Here is a 25,379-nt window from a genome sequence, read left to right on the forward strand (position 1 = left end):
TACATCTATTAAAAACAACAACCAAGTAACACTGTGAAAGAGAGGCTCAATACAGCACAAGTGGGTTTTGCTTCTTGAGAGGTACCAGGAAATAGTTAAAGGTTACACCCACTTTCTCTGACCGGAGACCACTGACTGAGCAAGCTCTGTAAAATGTCCATTTAAGAAATGCTTAAATTGATTTAAGAAGTAGAGTCTGTCTGGTGCTGTAGGCCAGGGGTTGTCAACCTAGTTCCTAATGCCCACTAGTGGGCGTTCCAGGATTCTAGGTGGGCGGTAGGAGGTTCTATGGCACAAGCTGAATCCTCCTTCTATCGAGCACCGGTGGGCGGTAAGGAAATTTTACCATCAATAAAGATGCATTAGTGGGCGGTAGGTATAAAAAGATTGACTACCTCTGCTGTAGGCAATCATATCCTTTTGAAACAAGAACAGTCCAAATTGCTCCAAAAAGGTTGAGAGGGTCTTAGTTTTGCTTGAAAAGCTAAAATAACATTTTCTCAATGTTTTTTTGAGGGGGGGGGGGGGAAATAGAATATCATAGAGTTGGAAGGCACCACGAGGGTCATCTAGCACAACCCTCTGCAATGCAGGAATCTTTTGCCCAACATGGGGCTCTACTCATGCTCTACCGACTGAACTACCCCAGCTTGATTTCTGCAAGGAAATCAAGAGAGTCTGCTGTGTAACAGCAACTCTCAATTCATATAAAATCAAATAATAAATATTACAAACTGACTTTTCACAGCTTTATGTGACACCATATAGAAACAACTGCTAAGAAGCTCACCCAGACAACCTACTGTACAGACGTCAACAAAATGCCTTACATACTACACTGTTTGCTAAAGAAAGGCTTATATTCTGCCTTTCAGATAAGGGGGCTTACAAACAGTTCATGTTTCAATGATATAAGAAAAGCCAAAGGAGATAAATGATGAAGTGGTAAAACCACTGGAATAAGACTAAATGTGAGCCACTAATAGTGCATTATTGAAATAGCTAAGCCAGGTACTTAAACTGTGTTCTACCATTAGAAAACATGAACATTGTAAATTGTAAACGCAGAGAAAAAAATGAGTAAGAGAGGACATGACAGAGGTTTACAAAATTAAGCATGAAGTGAATTAAATGGATAGTTTTCCCTTCTCTCCCCTAACCTGAGAATGTGGGGTCACCCCCATGCTATTTACAACAACTGTTGCTCAACAAAAGAAAAGGACCCTGATCCAACTGTAGCATTAGAGAAACAGGCACAGAAAATTGGAATGAGCTACAATTGTTGTTTTTGCTCTGTGTTCTGCTACCATTTCCACTCTGCACAGAAGAGTATCCATGTTCTCTCTTTTATTTACTGTGCTGAAGCAAATAACACCAAAATTAGTTCCTGTCACATGATGTAGAAGCTTCTTTGGTGGGAACAAGCTTGAGACAAATTAGTCATATTACACAGAACGGTGAATAACTAGCAGCTGCTCATTTTGGACATGATGGGCAAATTACCAGATGTAAACCACTATGCTCAAGATGAAATTAAAAGCCAAACTTGCCAGTTTTACAAAGTTATCCAATAATGAAATATTGCTAACCAAATTGTTTTAATACAGGTCATAATTTTATAAAAGTATACAAAGTAATACTATTTAGGATGTAATAAAAACATGGAATCTACTATTGATTTCCACTGGCAATCTAGAACACATGCTGAAGAGTACAGATTGTTATAATCTGCACCATGAGAAAATATGGTCCATGGTATGTTACATACTCAGATAAAAAGGTTTACAGCATAGCAAATCAACTGGCATTCCTCACTTGAGCCTGAAAGATGTAAACAAGTTATTCAGCAGCATAAGAGAACATATATGGCTGGCGACTCAGTTTACAATTTTCCTAAATCCAGTTACAGTACTTGCATCCCATAGAAGATGAGACATAGCTAATTATGTGCGCTCTTTTCCTGAATTGTGTTACTGGGCATTCAGGGGCATCTACAAGGAAAAACGAAGAATGAAGCCAGCTTTCAGTTTCAGTCTTGCATTAAATATAGAGCTCAGTCAATGGACACATTTCTTTTAAACAAAACAAAGTGGCTTATCCAGTGCGAAAGCAGAGCACTTTCACTTCTCCAGACTTGTCATTAACCATCCCAAGTTGCTGAACAATAACAGTTTTCCCTCAAGGCACTACTCTAGCCTTGTATCCAATCTAGCTGACCTTGCTGAGCACAGCTAAGAATTTTGATAAAACCAGACTGAGTTTGCATATTATGTGAGCTGAAATGCTCATAGAAAATGGCCTGAAATCCTGTGTCCCACTAAACCTAACTAGATTTATTTGCACTCAAATACTGGTTGAGTCCAAATAAATCTAGTTAGGTTTAATGGGACAAAGGATTTCAGGCCATTTTCTATGAACATTTCAGCTCACATAATATGCAAACTCAGTTTTATTTTTAAATATCGGTACTTCTATACAACTGTTTCTCCAAAAAAAAATGCACTACAAAAATCAACCATAAAATAATGAAATACATGAACCCAAAGAGTCAACAATTAAACAGAAGTGATGACATGACAAAACAATGATAGTCGTAGCTTGGAAGTCAAACAGAATCCGTTCTGGAAGTCCGTTCAACTTCCAAAACATTCAGAAATCAAAGTGTGGCTTCTAATTGTCTGTAGGAAGCTCCTGCAGCCAATCGGAAGCCACAGAAGCCGTGCCAGACTTTTGGCTTCTGAAAATCGTTCAAAAACTGGAACACTCACTTCCAAGTTTCAATTGTTCAGGAGCCAATTTGTTTGAGAGCCAAGGCGTTCGAGATCCAAGGTACGACTGCACTAAGTAATAGGGCATAGCAGTGTTCATCAACAGTTCTCAGCTGTTACCTGAAATAGCAAGGGTTTTGCATGCATCTTCATAAAGAGCATGGTGGAAGCTGTATGGACTCTTCCAGAAGAAAACACAGCACATAAGCGCTGATACAAAAAAGGTCCTGCTCCTGATGGAGCCAGATGGAGCTTCCCCATGAGTGTCACCAGAATATAGGGTGCTATTGATCTAAGTACTGTAATACACAGGGTGGATCTGTGAAACTTAATAGACTTGGTCATTGATTTCAGTGGGCCATATGCAACTAAATCACTGCACAAGTGGAAACCAGCACAATGATACCCACTCTCACAATAGGAATCTTCTCCCTGAACCCTCCACAAATCTACTCAAAAAGGAGGCGGGAGAGATTGTTCCATCAGCTGATGGAGCAATTTCCTTAGTGCTATGATGAATACAACCCAGTAAGTCTATTCCAGGGTGGGAACTTTTTTCAGACCAAAGGCCACATCTTCATCTGAGCAACTTTCCCAAAAGCTAACTTTCCAAAATAAATCTAGGTAAGTTTCATGGGACACAGGATTTCAGGTCATTTTCTATGAGCATTTCAGCTCACATAATATGCAAACTCAGTATAGTTTTATCAAAATTGCTAAATTCCTTACCTCAGCAAAGTCGGCTAGATTGGACACAAGGTAGAGTAGTGCCTTGAGGAAAAACTGTTATTGTTTTGCCATAGGCAAAAAATGGCAAAACAACACATGTAAACTTTATTATTATTATATTTGTTTATACCCCGGCAAGAAAGACCAAAATCATAGGGGGAAAAACATTAAAACACCATTGAACAGTGATAGAATTTAAATTATATGCACATATAAAATCTGACTGGCTTGAATCTTGCACTGTCAGGAGTCTGCTAGGGCACTAGTCTTTAACTGGGGGGTTGGGGCCCACTAGTGGGTCACAGCTGCATCCAAGTTGGATCGCAACAGGAGCACTGCCACCATGCAAATATATAGAAGGTTAAGAAATGAGTTACCCAATGAGTGTTTGGGTTGAAAGTGGGACCTGGCTCTGAAAAGGTATAAGACTATTGTGCTAGTGGAAAGAGAAGAAGAGGGATGAAGGGACATGGCAGGGCAATTGATCAGGATCCTATTCTCAGCCAGAAGTAGTCCTAGCCCAAATTATGCAAACTTCACACACTAACAACAAAAGTGGCCTCTATTAAAATGCTCCCACCAAAATCAATGGGGAGCCCAACATAACAGCCCAAAGCCAGCCATAATGGAGGCTCTCAATGAACAAAAATGTTGGCACCTGTATGTCTCTTTGATATTCTCAGAACTTACTCCAATGAGGAAATGTTCCTCCTCGTGTGATCAGGGAGAGAGCAAGAACACATTAGCCATCCTATGCATCATAACCCCAGTGCCAGCACTCTCCACATGTTGCAGGTGCATAATTGAGATCTAAATCATGCCAGAAGCCTCGGTGAATACAGCAGGCACCTCACTGCAGGCATTTGCCCTTCGATGCATAGAGGATGGTGGGGCACCTGGGTAGCTAGCATACTCTGCTCTCTCCTCACACAATTCTAATTGTGTGAAACACCTGCACAGGTCTTCACTTAACAACCAACCTTGTTCAATAAAAGTTCAGACTGCTGTGCCTCTTTTATCCTCAATAATTATCAGTTGGTATCCACCCTCTGGAATCCTTCCTATTCTTCATAGGACACACATGCTTGTGGCTGGAGAAGAGCTCCACCATCATACCCTACCAGGGCTAATGTCTCTGCATCTCCTACCAAAGCACTTGCAAGAGAGAGGCCAGGTAGATCAATGTCTTCTTGGCTCCCATCATCACCATCCATTGGTTTCCAAAAGGGGGAGGTGATGATATGATGAAGCTATGTGTGATGCAGAGAAAGTTGGTAGAGAGATATTTTACTCTCTTTCTCCTAACACTAAAATCCAGGGTCATCCAATGCAGCTGAATATTAGAAGATTCAGAACAAACAAGAGAAGGCAGTTCTTCACATACAGTACTCTATATCATTAAACCAGGCATCCCCAAACTGCGGCCCTCCAGATGTTTTGGCCTACAACTCCCATAATCCCTAGCTAACAGGACCAGTGGTCAGGGAAGATGGGAATTGTAGTCCAAAACATCTGGAGGGTCGTAGTTTGGGGGTGCCTGCATTAAACTGTGGAATTCACTGCCACGGGATGAAATGATAGCCACCAGCTTGGATAGTTTTATTAAAAGCAGGCTGGGAAAATTCATGGATTGATTGAAAAAAAAGTATATCATTCAACTCATTCATACATACATACTCCACCTTTTCCCCTAACGGGACTCAGTGGCAACTAATTATGGTGGCTGTGTTCTGTTTGTCCACTTTGAGAACAAGATAGTGGAACAAGATAGAGGAATACTGAAACAGACAATAGGACACCTCTTCCTGATCCTTTCCCCCTGACCCAGATCTACCATTGAACAAAAGGAGCACATTTTCAGTCTTTTAGAAGTACTGTGTGCAGCCATCCATCAGGATGCCCAGGCCTCATGCCTCAGGCAATGAAAGGGGCACAAAAGAAGCTGGTTGGTGTTGCAGGCTTGTAGTAGGACAGAGAAATGACCTTAGCTTTCTCACTACAGCTGCCCCCCCTGCCGCTGCATTTGTCCCCAGCAAGTGTCCGAGTATATCTATTCCCTGCTGCAAATCCTCCATGTAAATAGATCTTGACTATGAAACATGTTTTCTGTTATTCATCAATCTTCAGGAGACAACAACCCCACCCCCCAAAAACAGCCTAGAATGGAGAAACATAACAGTTTTCTTGCTTGATGTGCGAGAGTTCCAATATAGCAGCCCCATGAGGGGAAAGGCACTGACATTTTCCCACCCTGACCTCTAGAAAAGCAAGACACATCCTGCTCTGTGTTTTATGTAGTCCACTTGCTCATGTGATTGATTATGCATCAATTATAAATGGCCATGAAAACAGTGAAAGCATTCCATTAATTCCTGATTTTGTATATGATTACTCATAGTTTTTAAGCACTAACTCTACACCATGCCACATATAAAAAGGTTAATACTGCCAGTGGAGTGGTGCTTGGGGCAATTACAACCTTATGACTTTGTAACACACCGTTATTAGAATTATAACCAATGAAGCCTGCAACAAAATGCTGCAGTATGTAGTGTTCTGTTCAGGGTTCAAGGCAGCCAACCGTGTACTTTTTGCAGAATAGCCCATTAGCTCGCCCTGACTTTCTGCACTTGCCCCTTGCAGTCAATTAGCAGTCCTTGATCACTGAGCATACACAGTCCTCGCTGGGCAGTTTGGGGGTGGTTTCCCCCCTGCCACCACAGTGGGCTATCCCTATATTTGTTGTACTTCTGCAAAGTTTGGGGTTCCTCCAAGACTGCTATTTCCCTCTTATGTGTGGATGGTGGCACTTTGGTTTACATAAGAATCAACACTAGGAAATCATCCGCTTGTTGTTACAGTAAGGGATAAAGTTGTAATTCTTAATGCACCATACCGGTAGATGGCATTGACAACTCAGATAGCTTTTGTAGTGTTTGATCAAGTCTACATTTCTTGTAAAATCAAATAAACTACACCAGTGGGTTGTTAGCATCTATGCAAAACAGCAGCATGATTACAATAAGACAACCAGTTTAAAGTAAGCTAGCTCCAGGGAAAATAGTTTCAAATACAACCAAACCAAGTAATTTAGATAAAACAACCAAAACCCAGCAGCAGCATTTACAGTAACACCTTTCAATTAAAAGACAAGAGATACGTTTTGATGCAGGGAACCAGACTACATGTACAACATACATAGACAGAGTTTAATTTTCAAAAAATAAATAAATAGAGAGGTTCTGGGGCTTAAAGTAGTTAGATATCCCTGTTTTCCATCCTGAAACTTAATCAGGTCAGGAAAAGGTATTCTGCACTTGTTCTGAGCATTCTTCTTTTTAATTATTTCACAAGCATTGCCAACAAAGTTTGGAACGAAACCAAAGCTTCCACAAATTAAAAGTATTCCTTTTAGGCCATTCTCAGCAAGAAATATATGGATCACACGAAACAAAAACAAACAAGTTTTACAGCTACGGTCAAAAGTTTTCTCTCTCAAGCTCTAGAGTAAAGCAGCAGCTGTATAGGATGTTAAGCTAGCCAGGCATTTAAACCCAGTGCTGAACTATCAGCAAAACAACCCAGACTGACAGCCCACCCCTCAAGAAACGCAAAGTGCATGCTGAGTGGAAGACATTCCTGCACGAACTTAGGAAGGTAGGGGTGAGGAGATGGGGACAAGGAGTTTTCTTTCTCAAAACAAGCCTTTTGTTAGAAGGAGCTCATTTAAATAGAGAAAAAGTTGCAATGGATACGGGAGAAAGTGGAAAAACAAAGACAAATGGGCAAAGCACACCCAGTACACCGACAGCAGTAGAAAGTATGCCGCCTTGGAAACGTAGCGAATTAGCTTTTATAGGCAAAAGTATTATTTATCAGATTTACTTGAAGAGATACATAGGCTGCTGTGCTCCATTTGTTTACCCAAAAAAGTTCATTTCACAAAACTACTTTGCCCACAATGACGTTCCTACAGGGATGTCCCATCTAGTGTGAAAGTTGTGAGTGCCAACGGCATACATGTCTCTTTCGACAGTTGACTAGGCGGGGCTCACATGACCTCCTCCATGTATTCAAACATGTGGAGAGGGTCCTGCGACCAGCAGGCAAGCTTCACTTCCCGTCGCCACTATGCACCGCAATCGCATTCCTCAATGTCCAAAACACATCAGGAGGAGTTCTATTTGCATACTAAGGTCTGTGCACAGAGTCCCTCCGAGAAAGGAGAGACTTTTATCGCATCGAGGCCCCTTCTCCAGTGGAGCAGCTCCACAGATGCACACCAAAATAACCCCTTCCAAAAGAGTTTGGACACATGGACATCAAGGGACGAGGCTTGTCCACATGGGCCTGCAACCCCTTCCACACCTTAAGGACCATGGGGGACCCCACAACTATTATTCAGAAGGGAGCAAGAGAAGCGGGGGGGGATGGGTCATTGGCACAGCCAAGATTTATTTAAGGGGGGCAAGATACCCCCCTGTCACCATCCTCTGTCTGGCTCTGCCTGGGGGATCCAGCATGAAATGGCTCAGCAACAATTTTTTTTATTATTATTTTACTGTGCTTACAATTATTACATTTATTACTTTGTTAGAGAGAACTTTAAATACAAACACCAGAACATTACACCCAAATTTTCAGCAGAGTCATATGCATGCACAATTTCTCAGAGTCTCTGGGGAGAGCCAGTGCAGCATATTGGCTAGAAGAGGGTTAGACTATGACCTAGGAGATCTGGGTTCAAATCCCTACTCAGCCATGAAGCAACCGTTTTAAATTACTTCCTTTCCACCCCAAGCACTCAGGAAAAAACACCTGTCAAACCCCTTCTACAATTTCTACTTTAAGTTAGGCATTTTTATTTGTTTCCTTTTTTTACGGGGGGGGGGGTTGTCCCCTGCTCCCCACCACCACCATGGGGGGGATGCCCCGAAATTTGACACCCTGATGTCAGCCCTCGCGCAGAGCAGCGCTAACTCCCCTACTTCATTTCCCCCGACGGGTCCAAACGAGCCTCATTCAGACAACCAACTGCCCAAGGCCCGGGGAGGCCGGCATAGTTTTAACCCGAACCTTAGACCACCCCCCCCATCCCGCCCGAATCCCGCCCCGTCGCCTGACCTTCAACGGACAGCTCCCGTGCGCATGAACGGCCACAGCAGTCCCAACATCCCCCACCCCACCCCCGACCCGATCGTCTGAACGGAGCCCCGGACCGACGCGTGGCCGCCACACACACACACGCACCGTCTTCAAGTTACGCACGCGATACCCGTGTACGCCCCGTCGCCTGACCTTCAACGGACAGCTCCCGTGCGCGTGAACGGCCGCAGCAGTCCCACCCAACCCTCCACCCGATCGTCTGAACAGAGCCCCGGACCAATGCGCGTGTGTGTGTGTGTGTCGTCCACGCGTCGCTCCGTGGCTCTGTTCAGACGATCGGGTGGGGGCCCCCTTAAAGTTACGCACGCGACACCCGTGTACGCGGTTGGGTTGGGGATTCCCCCATTCTTTGGGGTCTTCTCCCAACGCGCAACCGCAATTCCCCCTCCGGACAGGCGCGAGACGAGCGGCGGAGGCACCTGCGCTTTTCCCGCCTTCGCCAGCCCCTCACCTGGTATAAGCGGAGCTGCCGGCGCGCCGGGCGGACTTGTCTCTTCAGGCTCCTCCGCCACGGACGGAGCGAAGCGACTTCTTTCCTTTCCCCAAAAATAGCCCAGCTCCCCTACAGGCCGTTCGCAACAAGAGGCGCCATGGCGCTTCCTCCCGAGCCCGGTCCGAGCGACGACAACTCCCGCTCCGGAGCCTCAACTTTGCCCGGCTTGGGGTGAAGCGGCTATTGAGGCGGCTGCGATAACCGACGGGGCGCCGGAGGGGACAAACGAGCCAAATCGGCGACCGGCGCCTCCGGGGGGAAACTCGCGCCTCTCCCGGCTCCTCCCTGGCCGAGGCTGAGCGCAGGTGGCCAGCGGCGGAGGCTGCCCCACAGCCAACTTGAGGCGGCGGCCGAGGAAGTTCCGTCCCGGGCGCGGCAGTGAGAGGCGCGGGGAGTGGACGACCAATGCCAATGTCGACGCCGACGCCGCGCTTAGCTTAGCCTAAGGGAACAGGTGTCGCCGCCCGAGGTCGTGAGGCGAAGGCGAAATCTCTCGGCCCGCCCCGTCGCAGCGGAGCCTGTTAGCACGCGCGGCCAACTTTGCGCATGCGCGGGGCGGAGGGCGGCGGGAGACGGGGAAGACGCCCTCCTGCCTCAGGTCGATTGCGGGAGACTAAGAAGCTTCCCCAATCCCCCTTTTTATTTTTTTATTTATACGTGTCAAGTTTGTACATTTCACTCATTTTACAATCATTTTGACATTTCAATGAGAGCTCACCCCACCGCGGGGTTTCGAACCGCCGATCTTCTGATCGGCAAGCTCGAGAGACTTAGTGGTTTAGACCAGTGCTCCCCAACCTTTTTATCGCCGCGGACCAGTCAACATTTGATAATTTTACCGCGGCCCGTTGAGGGGGGGGCGTTGATTGTTTATATTTTATTTAGATTGTTTTGATTTAATAATTTTAACTTAATTGTATTTAAATGTCCCTTGGGCGGCCCGGTACCAATTGATCCACGGACCGATACGGGTCCGTAGCCCGGGGGTTGAGGACCACTGGTTTAGACCACAGACTAACCATGGGCAGTACCATGTCCCTCCCAAACTTGGATAAACGGGCAAGATCATATCCCACTCGGCAGCACGTGTAGACAACAGGGCTCTGGGCACACACAAAAATAGTTAAAATGTTTCTATACCTACTTTGAAAGGAAGCTCTTTTAAGGCAGCTTACCATAAATACAGAAATACCATTCAATGAAAACGCTCATAAAGTGGGAGACCAGCAACTGATGAAATAGGCAGCCCACCCAAAATTGCTAAAATACCGTCAAAAACTAACAGCGAAAGCAGACTACTAATAAAACTCTCTTGCAATGGAAATTCAGCAACGAGAGGTGAATTTTCTTGCAAAAACACACAAAGTCAGCCCCACATGGGAAGAAGCACATCTTGGACAAGCATTGGAAGCAGCACACATCCTAGGCATACATGAGAATCAGCAGCACATAATAAACAGCAACATGACACAGACAAACGTGGGCAACAGATCTGAATGTTGTTAGCAAGATGTCAGGCAAAAGAGGATAAATGGGCATCACAAGAAAACTTGGGTAGATCTTCTGACGAGAAAACATGGGCAGCAGTACATCTTGGGCAAACCCTACACAAAAGCAAATGTGGGCTTTCGTACATTGATAGCAGCACATCATGGCAATGCCACGTAACGGAAAAGACCGGAAGACCACTTAACAAACTAATATGAGCAGCTGTAGTACACGAACCAACACCAGTAGCAGCAAAAATGATAGACAAGGACAGGCAGAAGGAGGCTCTGAAAATATGAGCACAATGCACATCAAAAGCAGCTCACTGCAGCAAATTACAAGCAAACATACACAGAGGCAGCACATGTCGTCTTCTTTCACAAACACGTCCAGATCACTCTGCATCAGGGAAACATGCATGTGCATAGCTAAATAAGCTGCACTGAGCTTAATCACTGATAAAATGGAAACCATGAAACTTTAGGATTACACAACAGATTTACACTAAACTAGCAAAAAGAAGACTCACATTCTTCTATTTTAAACATAATTTACACCTTCCTCAGGTGCTTCTGCCAGTGTCCTTTAACTATGATAACGCCTCTTGCTTACTTGGTAGAGAATGGATGGATGGATGGATGTGAGAATGCAGAAACGCCTGAGTTTTGCATGGCAGGAGTGGGCAAATTTTTTAAAAAATCACTTCCATTGTTTCACTCACTTTTGCCCCTTGCCCAGACCACTACTGGAATGTGGTCCTCAGAAAGCTGCACGTGAAGGAATGCAGCCCTTAGGATGGTTCCCCACAGATGGGCACACACACAAAAATAAAAAAACCTGAAAGCAATGTTTTTGAACTGCTATAACTCAGTCATCCTTCATAAGAATTTTCTGTTTGGCCCGATTACATCCATAAGATTTGGCACGGTAGATTTCATGCCAATGGGATACCATACTGAAATATAGGCTTGTTATTATCTATATATATAAAAATGTAGAGGGTCCAAGTTTGTTAAAACGCGGCATTCTCCCAAACTGCTTGCCCATTTGGCCACAACGTCACATGGGTATAGGCGAGTGTTTCCATGCACATAGATTGGCCACATGTCACACCTGTGCCACGAAAACCAGGTAAAACCCACTGGTTGGAACCCTGAACTCAGAGGGCCAGGGAAGCTGGAAAATAGAAGGCAGAAGAGGTTGCAACACAGCACCCTCTAGTGGCGGCTACACTGGTACTACAGCTAGAAAACCTTGGCCCTCTATTGGAGTCTACACTGGTACTGCAGCTACTAGGCCGAATGGAGGCTCGCCTTTACAGACTAGGCAGAATGGAGGTGGGGACTCGCCTGGGTGTGGGATGGGGGCAGGGGGGACGGGATAGGTCATGGATCAGGACAAAGGGGGGGAATCACAGGGATAAGCCACAGTGGCCTGGCCAGCTAGTACTTTATAAAGTTTTTCTGATCAAAACTAGCTGCCTAACTAGACAACCATTCCAACAGGCATTGCTCGAATTATGGGGGAAATCGGGGGAGCCCTTACATAAGTTTACACCAACTGACTTCCGGCCCCCAATTTTAGCCAAATTACATCCACAGAAGTTAGAAGGATTGTCAAAGGAGGTCAAGGGGCAGTTTAAAGCACTGCTTACAACTAATATAGTCAATATAAAGCACCGTTGTGTAGGAATGTCTTATACTTTATACTCTACCACCTAATTATTTCTGCATCAGTTTGTTCCACTGCTGTTCTTTTCTGACTCTATTTTGTGGCAATACAATGGGACTTGGTTCCAGGAAAGTATGCATAAATAAATTTCTCCTACCTGGGCAGTTATCTTTCCACAAGGGTCAGCATTGATGCCAAAATCCAGCATCGCCTGAGCTCTGCGAGTACAGCTTTTGAAGTGCAGAGTGTTTGAGGACTGGGACATTTGCAGGGAAACCAAAATGCTTGTTTACAAAGCTATTGTACTACCAACCTTACTGTATGCTTGCGAAACATGGACCACTTCTAAACACCATCTGCAACTCTTCAAAAGATTCCATCAACGGTGTCTCCGAAAAGTGTACACATCACTTGGGAAGACAGGCAAACTAATGCCAGTGTACTGGAAGAAGCAAAGATCACCAATGTCAAAGCAATGATTCTTCAACATCAACTTCGTTGGGCTTGTGATGTTGTGCGGATGCCTGATTATTCATCTTCTAAAGCAGGGGTCCCCAAACTTACCTGGCTTCAGGCCGGATGCCCGCCGCGCCGATTGCGTGGTAGGCCAGAGGGTGGAGGAGCACGCACAGGGGCACGGGAGCGTGCGGCTGTGCACGCCCATGCGCATGCGCAAACACTATTTCTGGCACACTCCCGACCTGGAAAGCACCGGAAATAGCTTGGGCGCATGTGCAGAAGCCTCCTCCGACCCGGAAGTACACTCGAAATGACGCTTGTGCGTGCACACAAACTATTTCCGTCGCTATTTCGGGTCGGAAGTCGGCAGCCGCGCTGCGCCACGCCGATAAGAACGGGCGGCTGCAGCGGGCGACGGGGGTCCCCGGGGCCGCATAAAAGAGCTTCAGGGGCCGTATGTGGCCCCCGGGCCATAGTCTGGGGACCCCTGTTCTAAAGCACCTACTGTATTCCGAACTTAAAAATGGAAAGTGAAATGCTGGTGGTCAACAAAAGAGGTTCAAAGAATCTCTCAAGGCAAATCTTTAAAAAATGTAGTATAAACACTGACAACTGCGAAACACTGCTCTGCGAGCGCTCCAATTGAAGAACAGCCTTTACCAAAGAAGACACTCGAACTCAGGATGAAAGGGAGAAACATGCTAAGAGGAAGGCACATTTGGCAAACCCTCACCACGATCAACTCCCACCTGGAAACCCATGTCCCCACTGTGGAAGAACATGTGGATCCAGAATTGGCCTCCACAGTCACTTATGGACTCACTGTTAAGACCGTGTTCATGGAAGACAATCTTACTCGGCTACAAGTGGTGGCCAAAGAGAAGAAGAAGAGAAGAGCATAGGAATGTAGACGGAACACAGTATTTACCCAATATTCACAAGGAATAGATGCAGGCACATCCCACCTCTTTGGAACTGGAAGCTTGTTTATCTGCACAGGAGAACTTCAGCCAACGTTCCGACTCACCCACAACTCTTCTACAAGGGCAAGACCACCATGGGCTGCTTCATGGACTGGCTTCTCTATATATCAGTAGCATCTACAGTATCTAGAGACTATTCACATAATTAGAAGGCAAACAGCTTTGCAAATGAGGACACTTTTTTTTTGCAAAAAAATTAATCGAAAGCCAAATGGTAAAGTCATTACTGTGAAAAATCAGCCAAAGAGAAATAACTGTGTTTCGTTAAGCGCCTGTAGAAATGTTCCTGTATTTGAAAACAGGGCCATCTGCTGTCTGCAGTAGTCTTCATACAACTTTGCCATCCAGCTTTGCTTGCATGTCGAGGAATGAATGCAATGCTTTTATATTTATATAATGTAATACATGGCAAGCTTTCAAGTGAAATCTTTAACCCAGTGAAATCCTACTTACATTTTTAACATTATGAAGTTTCTTTGTAGAAAGGTAATTTAACACACACAACCCAAACCTATGTTTTCTACCTTCCTAAAACCCACGTAAGCTACTCCAACCCCTACCCCTAAATATCATTCTAAAAATATACAAGGCTATGGAAAGCATTAAATAAAAAGATGAATGAAAATGTATGAATACCAAAACAAAATATAAATCCTCTTCTCTCACACACCCACAGACACACACTCACACTGCTCCTACCACTCCTGACTTCTGGACTGAACACCTCTAGTTTGTGACTTTTAAGCCAGGATTGAAAAAGATGTCACAAAGGAGGGCAGGTCACTGTTACCTTGACAACCCACCTACCTGCACACTGCTCCTCAGTCTTCAAAGTTCTTCAGAACTTTGAGGCACCTGATATAGTCTGTCTGAAACATCTTGTTGAAACATCTTTGTTCATATTTATATCTCCATTTCAGATTATCCTGATTTCTAAGAGAACCACCCCAATCTCCTTTTAAATACAATATGAAACACATACCGGTAACACAGCATTAGGCAATCTGTTTTACAAGCAGGAGGTCCCAGGTTCAATCCCTAACATCTCCAGGTCGGGACAGTGCTTTTTTTCTAATAAAAAAAATATTTAGGGGTGCTCTCCTTTTGGCTCAAGAAAATCACTATTTTATCGTTCAAATCGGGGGGGATAAATTCAATAAATGGACCAAAGTACAAAGATTCATAAAATGTTTAGGGGTATGCACTGCTTTAACCTCTGTAATAAAGGTAAAGTTAAAGGTATTCCTGTTCGTTCGGTCCAGTTGCAGACGACTCTGGGGTTGCGCACTCATCTCACTCTATAGGCCAAGGAGGCCAACGTTTGTCCGCAGACAGCTTCCGAGGCATATGACCAGCATGACTAAGCCGCTCCTGGCGAACCAGGGCAGCGCACAGAGACACCATTTACCTTCCCACCGGAGCGGTACCTATTTATCTACTTGCACTTTGACGTGCTTTCGAACTGCTAGGTTGGCAGGAGCTGGGACCGAGCAACGGGAGCTCACCCCGTCGTGGGGATTTTCAAGCCGCCGACCTTCTGATCGGCAAGCCCTAGGCTCTGTGGTTTAGACCACAGTGCCACTCACTGTATAATAGAGAACACCATATCTGAACTTCAATTAAATTTGATCTGAGACATCCTACCAGTGGTTAGTTTCGTGTTTTATAACACATTTCAGGCTTAGTACTAATAGCCATCTATCTATCCCACCATCAGGAGCAGCCAAGGACATTTTTCCACTGGGGACAAAACAGAAAATGATTCCCCCTGCTGCCTGCCAAAGTATATTTTACTTATATGGTGTACTACTTTTCTATTTTTTTGACCTGAGCAAAATTAAACAATGCTGAATTTAGAGGTGAGAGATTATCTTAATTTTATTTTACAGCGGTACCTTGGTTCTCAAATGCCTTGGTACTCAAACACCTTGGTTCCCAAACTCCGAAAACCCGGAAGTAAGTATGTCCCGGAAGTACGAACGTCCGAAGCGGTTGTCGGCTATTGTTTCTGGGGCGCCTGCACCGATCAGAAGCTGGACTTCTGGAATGGATTAAGTTTGGCGCTTTGGTTTTTGCTATTTGTTTTGCGTTTATGTTTTTGAGACTTTTTCAGTTCGCCACTTCTTGAGGGCTTCCCAGTGGCAGATCGAAGGGCTTGCTTGGTAATGTATATAACGCTTACTGTTTGGAATAAAATCTTCAATCTTCTCACATGTGTTTGCATTGCTTCTGAATCTCATAAAAAGAATCCCCTTGCATTTGGCAAGACACAGAGGTGTTTCAACAAGATGTATCAGACAGACTATCGGGTGCTTCAGACTGAGGAGCAGTGCCCAGGTAGGTGAGTTGTCAAGGTAACAGTAACCTGCCCTCCTTTGTGACATCTTTTCGAATTCTGGTTTAAAAGTCACAAACTAGATGTGCCCAGTCCAGGAGTCAGGAGTGGTAGGAGCAGTGTGAAAGTGTGTCCGTGGGTGTGAGAGAGAGGAGAAGAGGATTTATATTTTGTTTTGGTATTTACATATTTTCATTCACCTTTTCATTTAATGCTTCCTATAGCCTTATATAGGGGACCCAGGTGGCGCTGTGGGTTAAACCACTGAGCCTAGGGCTTGCTGATCAGAAGGTCGGCGGTTCGAATCCCTGTGACGGGGTGAGCTCCTGTTGCTTGGTCCCAGCTCCTGCCAACCTAGCAGTTTGAAAGCACGTCAAAATGCAAGTAGATAAATAAGAACCGCTACAGCGGGAAGGTAAACGGCGTTTCCGTGTGCTGCTCTGGTTTGCCAGAAGCGGCTTTGTCATGCTGGCCACATGACCTGGAAGCTATCCGCCGGCTCCCTCGGCCTATAATGCGACTGGACCTAATGGTCAGGGGTCCCTTTACCTTTATAGCTATATATATATATATATATATATATATATATATATATATATATATATGATTGGTATTTAGGGGTAGGGGTTGGAGTAGCTTATGTGGGTTTTAGGGAGGTAGAAAACATAGGTTTCTGTTGTGTGTTTCTACAGAGAAACTTCGTACTGTAATGTTAAAATGTAAGTAGGATTTCTTCAGCTGCTACTCAAAACTTGGCGTGAGGGGACTGGGGTCACCCATGTAGCCTTGGCTCTCTTGAAGGTCACCTGTTGCTCCCCTGTGATGCTGAGTCCAGACTTCATTGAATGCAGAGCTTTCCAAACTGTGTGTTGCGACACCTGCAGTGTGTGTAGGTGAGTCGTGCAAACGCTCACTTGCTCCACCCGGGGCTGGAAATGGGTTAGTTTGCTAGTAAATGTGAATTACTCTGTCACTAAATGATGTATATCTTAAAAGTGTGTCACCAACATGAAAAGTTTGGAAAGCTCTGATTTAATGATTCACACGAGGCCTGTCTTCACCCTCTACTGAGCCACAGAAACCAGTAGAATTACAATGGTACCGTGGTTCTCAAACGCCTTGGTACTCAAACAACATGGAACCCAAACACTGCAAACCCGGAAGTAAGTGTTCCGGTTTGTGAACATTTTTCGGAAGCTGAACATGCTCCATTTTGAGTGTTACACTTATAATTTGAGTGTCACACTTCCGTTTTGAGTGCCACACTGACAATTTGAGTGTTAGGCTGAGGTCTGTCTGTCTTTGCTATTTATTTTGTGTTTTTGTTTGTGATGCTTTTTTCTTTCTTTTCTTTTTTTGTTACTGTGTGGAACCCAGTCCCGCTACTGATTGACTGTTTGTGTGCTTGCACAAATGGATAAAAGCCCGCCATCCAAACAATGACTATTGTCAGTGCAGGTAAGAAAAAAAATTAATTTTATTTTTTACCGTCTACAATACTGTCTTATTTATTTTATAGTACAGTACATTGATTATTGCTTTCATTTTATGGGTCAATGGTCTTGTTAGATAGTAACATTCATGTTAAATTGCTGTTTTAGGGGTTGTTTTTAAAAGCCTGGAACGGATTCAGCCATTTTGCATTACTTTCTATGGGAAAGTGCGCTTTGGTTTTGGAACGCTTTGGTTTTGGAATGGACTTCCGGGATGGATTAAGTTTGAGAACCAAGGTTCAACTGTACTTCTGATGTAACTTCACATTTTGCAGTATCTTCATGATATACTTGTTCGTGCTTTTGCAACAGATTAAATTGTATAAAATTATAGCCCTCTAAAGCAAGTATTTTATAGCCTTTCTGGCCATTACTGAAATTCTGGATTTTTATCTAATTGCCTACAGATGAAAACAAATTGTATTTTCTGCTTCGATAAATACATTTCTTTTCCTGTGTCAAACCTGGGATATTTCCAGCAGAGGGCAGCCTAACATAACTTTGTTTGCCAAATTGACCCTCCCTCCCCCCTTACAATTTTTAAATGTATTGATTAAAATTGTAATAGCACTTTCTACAGTGATGACATCCTGAAAAAAAACTAGTGCTACAATAATAAGAATGTGTTATGTCAGTTCAGTGTTGAAACAATGGAAAGAACACCTGATAGTGGCCTTGTCTGGAGAACCAGGTGCTTGCTTTAAATCGCACAGGAAAATGATTGATTTCCTGAAATGAGATAAAATTGCAATTAATTTACATTTTAATTTAATTCATAAGTTTTTTTTTTAAAATAATAATAATAATAAAATGTTTATTTGAAAAGGTTAACTGATAAAATGTGACATAATTTCATAGTGGCTGGGGCAACCTAGTCGGATAGGTGGGGTACAAATAATAAAACAATAATTATTATTATAATCGCCATGCAATAAATCTTTATTCATATTATAATAAATAAATAAATTTCCATAGATCTCAGGGCTATTCACGACCTAAAATTACAATATAAAAACCACAAAATGCACCATGAAATGAAATGATAAAATAAATGAAATTAAGAATGGCAGCAAAACATTGTGCATTTAACTACAGCATGGCAATTCTGAAAACCTTTCTTCATATGATTATTATTAATAAATAATAAAATAAATAAATTTGTATACTGCCCTTCATCCATAGATCTCAGGGCAGTTCACGACCTAAAATTACAATATAACAACCACAACATGCATCATAAAATAAAATGATAAAATAAATGAAATTAAAAACAGCAGCAAAATATTGTGCATTTCACTACAGCATGGCAATTCTGAAAACCTCAAGGGCAACGTCACAGGCAGAGTTACGTTGGAAAGCCCAGAAGAGGAAAGTGACAAATCCTAATGGCAATACAACAAATGGGACACGGGTGGCGCTGTGGTCTAAACCACAGAGCCTAGGGCTTGCCGATCAGAAGGTCGGTGGTTCGAATCCCCATAACAGGGTGAGCTCCCGTTGCTCGGTCCCTGCTCCTGCCAACCTAGCAGTTTGAAAGCACATCAAAGTGCAAGTAGATAAATAGGTACCGCTCCAGCGGGAAGGTAAACAGCGTTTCTGTGCTCTGCTCTCGTTCACCAGAAGTGGCTTAGTCATGCTGGCCACATGACCCGGAAGCTGTACACCGGTCATGTGGCCAGCAGGACTAAACCATTTCTGGTGCATGGAGGACTTTGACGGAAACCAGAGCACACAGAAATGCCGTTTACTTTCCCACCCCAGTGGTACCTATTTATCTACTTGCATGCTTTCGAACTGCTAGGTTGGCAGGAGCTTGGACAGAGCAACGGGAGCTCACCCCGTTGTGGGGATTTGAACCACTGACCTTCTGATCAGCAATCCCAAGAGGCTCAGTGGTTTAGATCACAGCACCACCCATGTCCCGGGCCCCTTAAAAGTGAATGCAGTATGAAAACAAAAGAAATACTGGAGATTGATACCAGTCATTGAGGGTTGCTGTGTTGGTGCAGCCAGCCATGAATGGGACTCATGTGTCCCAATGCACCAACAGCTAGTGTCTCGGTTCAAAAGGAATATCCCCAGTGCTTTTTTTCTTTAAAAAATGCTTAGGGGTACTCTCATTTTCCTACTCATTTTGAAGTACTGCCCCTCAATGAGGCCAAACTGGATTCAGACAATGTTTAGGGGTATGCGTACCCCTGCGTACCCCCAGAAAAAAAGCATATTCCCATTGAAAACTGTAATTCTCTCCCTCCTCCCCTGGTTTTCTGTGGTTTATCATCAGCAAGCATTGCCAAGCTCAAGGACGAATGTCATGCACTGGGAATGTTTACCAAAAATGGATGAGCTTCATTGTACAGTGGTGCCGCGCTAGACGAATTTAATTTGTTCCATGGGTCAATTCTTATAACGAAAAATTCGTCTAACGAATCACATAGGAATGCATTGAAATGTTATTATTATTATTATTTGCCCATAGGAACGCATTAATTGAATTTCAATGCATTCCTATGGGAAACCGTGATTCGCTAGACGAATTTTTCACTAAACGAATTCGTCTAGCGAGGCAACCTCAGCCATAGCTGCCAAGTCCGGGTCATAAAGATCCGGGATCGGCAGCGCGCGCATGACCGGAAGTTGCGTGACGCGACTTCCGGTGGCGCTTCGCCCTTCTATGGGCATCAGAAAATGGTGGCGCCAGCGCCGGAAGTCGCTTCCGCGCATGACCAGAAACACGTAAAAGCGACTTCCGGCGCCACCATTTTCTGATGCTCATAGAAGGGCGAAGCGCCACCGGAAGTCGCGTCACGCAACTTCCGGTCATGCGCGGAAGCGACTTCCGGCGCCGGCACCGCCATTTTCTGGTGCCCATAGAAGGGCAAAGCGGCACCAGAAAAATGGCCACCGGGAAGAAGCGAATTTAAGGGAGAATGCCGGGATTTATCGCCAAACGGGATACCGCCGGGAAACAGTAAGAAAAAAGGGGTTTTCCCGGCGGATACGGGATACTTGGCAGCTATGACCTCAGCTCGAAAAATCTCTTTGTTAAGCGAAGAATTTGTCTTACAGGGCGTTCGTCTAGCGAGGCACCACTGTAGTCAGGAAGGCCCCTCCACAGGTGACAAATGGAAAATGTTTTGCAGAAGTCTATTGCTGCCGAGGAGAAAATAATCGCACGCTAACTCTGAACTTTGTTGCTGATGCTGAGGGTGGGGGTTTTTTTTGTTGTTGTTGCTGCCATAGGTAGTCGTGTAAATGGACACGGCCAATTTCCCCCCACAATCTCAGAGATTTTTCCTTAACTTATTGGGACTGAAGGCATCTAAGGGTCTTATCTATTTAAGTAATGTTGGAGAAAGGGAAATAGCATACGCTGTTGAAATTTACAACTCACAACAAAAATGCTGTCAGGCAAAACACGATTTCAAGGATCACTGCCTGCAATTTCGCCTGGTTTGATTGTCTTCCATAAGTTTCTCATAGTATTCAAAGTCTTCAGAGGTGACAGAATAGCAATTGAAAACTGCCATAAGGAAAAGTTTGCAGGCTTAATTGACATAAATGCAGACGTCAGTTAACCACTGATTTTAAAACGGACAGGAAAGGGTGCATTCCTGTAGCCTGAATATAACAACCATCTCAACACTGATGGCAAACGCTTCAAGAAATACAGTGGCATGCCCTGATACTTTGCATCTCATTTATTGTATTTCATTTCTGTTCTTATGTCTTTTGTGGCGCACAGCTCAGGATAGAACTATACAGTATATAATCAAAAACACAAGGCAGCAAGACAGAATATCAGTCTCATTTTTTTCTTATTGCAAAGGAAGAAAAATACATTACATTTTTGCAGAATAACCTTACATTGTCAACTTGTGTAGAATGGGTCCGCTTAAATGAGAGAGAGAGAGAGAGAGAGAGAGAGAAACATGTACCTGGCAAAAACATTTATAGTTCTGACATCCCACACTCTCTGCAATCTATATTATGCTCATGTCTTTCTTCAAATAATTTTACTGCTCTTATTCCCGCTCCTATCAGGAACTGCCAAGGATAGACAGTGGGAATGAAGGAAATGCACAGTGTAAAGATGGCAGAACATGAGGAGAATTATTCTACACATTACAGTGGTACCTCGGTTTTTGAACGTAATCCGTTCTGGAAGACTGTTCAAGTTCCGAAACATTCAAAAACCGAGGCGCAAAGGGCAGTCCGCAAATTTAATAGAGAAAATTCAGAAAAATAACATATACACCCAGCGGAAGCCATTCAACTTCCAAGGCGTGTTCGAAAATGAAAGCATTTACTTCCGGGTTCACGGCGTTCAAAAACTGAAACGTTCGTCAATGGAGACGTTTAAAAACCAAGGTACCACTGTATGGAGGAGGAAACCTAATGCTGAGCTGCTGTGACCACAGGGATCACTTTCTGTTTTTCATATAGTGTACAAAGTTATTATTATTATTATTATTATTATTACTACTACTACTATTATTAGAATTCATATACTGGCCTATACCCAGAGGTCTCAGGGCGGTTCACAGAATAAAATCAGAATACAGTGGTACCTCAGTTTTCGAACGCAATCCATTCCGGAAGACCGTTTGAGTTCCGAAACATTCGAAAACCGAGGCGCAAAGGGTGGCCTGCAAATTTAATGGAGAAAATTGAGAAAAATAACGTATATACTCAGCATAAGCTGTTTGGCTTCCAAGGCATGTTTGAAAACAGAAGCATTTACTTCCAGGTTTACGGCGATCGAAAACCAAAACGTTAATCAATGGAGACGTTTGAAAACCGAGGTACCACTGTATAAAACCACAATATATATATAATCAAAATAAAAACAACAACCCAATAACCTCCCCTCTCGCTGACCACTTCTTCTGTTTTGTATAGTGTACAATGCTCTCTCATTGACCACTTCCTTTTCACATTCCTAAAAGTCCTTAGGACATCTGTAATCCCCTTATAAGCAGTCACACGCCCAACAAGTATTAACAGTATAATCTCCATAGCTTCCTGGGGAGCTCCAGGCATTTCCTATTATAACTGAGAACTCTGCAGATGCAGAAGGTTTTTCAACTGCCCAGAGCCTTTTATGAAGGCAGATGTCATAGTCTTTTCTGATGTAGCTGTATGGTTATGAATTTCTAAGCCACTTTGACCCTTGCAGTGAATACCTATGAACAGTGTTAGAAACAGAGATATGAAAGCTAGGAGCTGAATGGCACCTTAAACTGAGGTTAAGGGTGCAACAATTTTTCCCAGTGGCAGAAGAGGCAGGGCGGGCAGCGGTGCCAGCGGAGCAGGGTGGCATAGCGGCATTGCTGGCAAAGGAGGTGGCACAGCAGCAGTCAAATGGGATGTACCCCCTCTGCTAGTATTCTAGCTTTTGCTTGTTTGCTTGTTTCCATAAGAGATGTGCTGCGTTTTGCTTTGAAAATGACATTCAGTTAATTCACTGGGATGGTTTCAGGTAATATTAAGCAACATCACGGGGCATAAAAACAATACCTGCAGTTGCTAAGGTAAAACTGCTTGGCATTCTGTGCACAGCAAGAGCTACCTGTTGTAAAAGAGCATCCCATCAAAATAAAATTAATCTGAAAGGAGGTGTAAGTCTCGGCGCTAGAGATAACAGACTATCTGTGATATTTAAAAACCATCTGAACATTTCTTCAAGAACAGAAATAGAAAAAAACTGTTTGCTATGTTTGATGAAGATAAATGTGTTGCTTTATTGAAATGTCAACCCGCACTTACTATATCGCCGTCTTCTCACATTTGAAAAGAGTGGCACCATTTCTTAAGAGAATTTTGTCCATTTCTTTCCAAGTCAACCTTGAACTAAAAGTCCTCTTTGATATGGCTGAACTAAGGGTTCGCTCACACATCAGTCTATGTGCCTATCCAGTGTGCTCCCACTGCTGGTTTTGGAAGCCAAACTCACACAACATTAGTCACAATCCATATTGACCTTGTAGTTCATGGAAAAATATGTTTCCCTCCATCAAATCAGATTCAACCCAACTAGAAAACGTAAGAGATACCAAAGGAGCAGAAATGATTATTTATGTATGCAACGACACCAGCGTGGATACTGCTAGCCCAGAGATGGAAAGAAGATAAAGTCCTGACAAATGGCTGATGAGGATGATGGACTACGCCATAGCTGCCAAGTTATCCCTTTTTTAAAGGGATTTTCCCTTATGCTGAATAGGCTTCCTCGCGAGAAAAGGGAAAACTTGGCAGCTATGGACTACGCTGAAATGGCGAAATTGGCCGGGGAAATCAGAAACCAGGAAGAGAAGAACTCTAAGAAGGAATGGGGAAAATTTACATTGTATTTAAGAGAACACTGCAAACAACTAAAAACTTTGGCAGGATTTGAGTAACGCTTATAACGTACGAAAAACTATGGTAAAAATGGATTATTATTTTTAAAAATAGAGAGAATAAGTGAAGCAGTTGAAAAAAAAGATTGAAAATGGTAACCAGGGAAGGGCGGAGGGGAGTCGAAGGCTTCAGGAAATCCTAAGTGATGATATTGATGTTTAATGTTTGAATCTAAATTTGCAATGTAAAACTCTATTTAAAATATTTTAAAAAAACAAAACTAGAAAACGTAAGCCATACTCAATTCATCTTTTGAATGGTGTGTACATTTGAGACAGCCATCATGTATGCGTAAATGTGCCATTCACTCAGTACTCAGAGGCAGTATTGTATTCTGGATTAATTATATTCTGGCTCTAGGTATTTTGGTTTCATCAAACCCATTTCCTTTGGTACCACCCCTCCCCCAGCACCTAAAATCTCCCCCAACACTCATTGGAAATCTCATTGAGACACTACAAATACCTCCAAAACTATTGGTGTGCTTTTTTGCTTTTTTTTGGTCAAGATTGGTTGAAGGTTGTGTTCTGTTAGTTTATCTGAAAAAAGCAGGAAATATTTAAAAGCACCATAAAGTCTACAGTGCTCTCTTCTCCAATGCCCCACCCGCCTAACCAAAACATCTTGTCATGTTCTGGCCCTGAACTTCCTCAGCATCTGTCCAAATAAGAAACACATACATTCTTTGCACTGTGTTTAGAAAAGAGATAATAATATACAATTTTAGTGCTGCAAAACACCTGGGCTCTTGCCACCGCTTAGCAAAGAGAAGGGGAGACACGCAACTTTTGTCACACTATGCACAAGGAAAAAATTGATGTCTTATCGCTACTATAGCTCTGCTGAACCCAGCTGAGATACTAAAGAGGAATTGGCAAGAATGCTGACCGACTTGTATTAAAGAGTTAGCAATAAATTCTCAAATGTACAGCCCAGAGATTAAATAGAAACAGGTACTCCACTATTTGAACAGTCTAGAGGATTTAATTAATCCAGTTTAAAGATCTGGTACCTTTTTCATTACGTACTTACTGGTATTTTTAAAGGAAAGTGTGATTTGGGATTGTTCTATTTGAACTGTAAACTTAAACCAACCATGCAATTAATCCTCCTTCTCAGAAGAAAAAAATATATTTAAAACAAAGGTACATTAGATATGCTACTACATACTCTTGTAATATTAGAGATCTGGAGTGGTCAGAGATTCGTGTCCAGCTTGGTTAAGAAAAATAATGTGTAAATTGCTGCTACATTCCACTCTGTGTGAGCTTGTAGTGATTCTCTAATTATGTGAAATTATTTATTACCACCAGGCTATTTACACTCAAAGCCAGATGGCTCATTATGGCCACTGAAGATGTTATTTAAATCTTGTGTTAAAAATTTCTTCTG

General features: G+C 43.3%; 1 protein-coding gene across 1 annotated transcript in view; it reads right to left on the minus strand.

Annotated features, from left to right (window-relative positions):
• Nucleotides 1–9,575, minus strand: part of MEGF10 (multiple EGF like domains 10) — a 112,972-nt gene extending 103,397 nt beyond the window's left edge. Inside the window, exon 1 of the mRNA XM_035099947.3 lies at nucleotides 9,115–9,575. The gene's annotated coding sequence lies outside the window, so the exon portion shown is untranslated. The remainder of the gene's footprint in view (nucleotides 1–9,114) is intronic.
• Between the last annotated feature and the right edge of the window lie 15,804 nt (nucleotides 9,576–25,379).

This window comes from Zootoca vivipara, chromosome 10, assembly GCF_965207765.1.
Source record: "Zootoca vivipara chromosome 10, rZooViv2.hap1.1, whole genome shotgun sequence".
Classification (NCBI taxonomy): domain Eukaryota; kingdom Metazoa; phylum Chordata; class Lepidosauria; order Squamata; family Lacertidae; genus Zootoca; species Zootoca vivipara.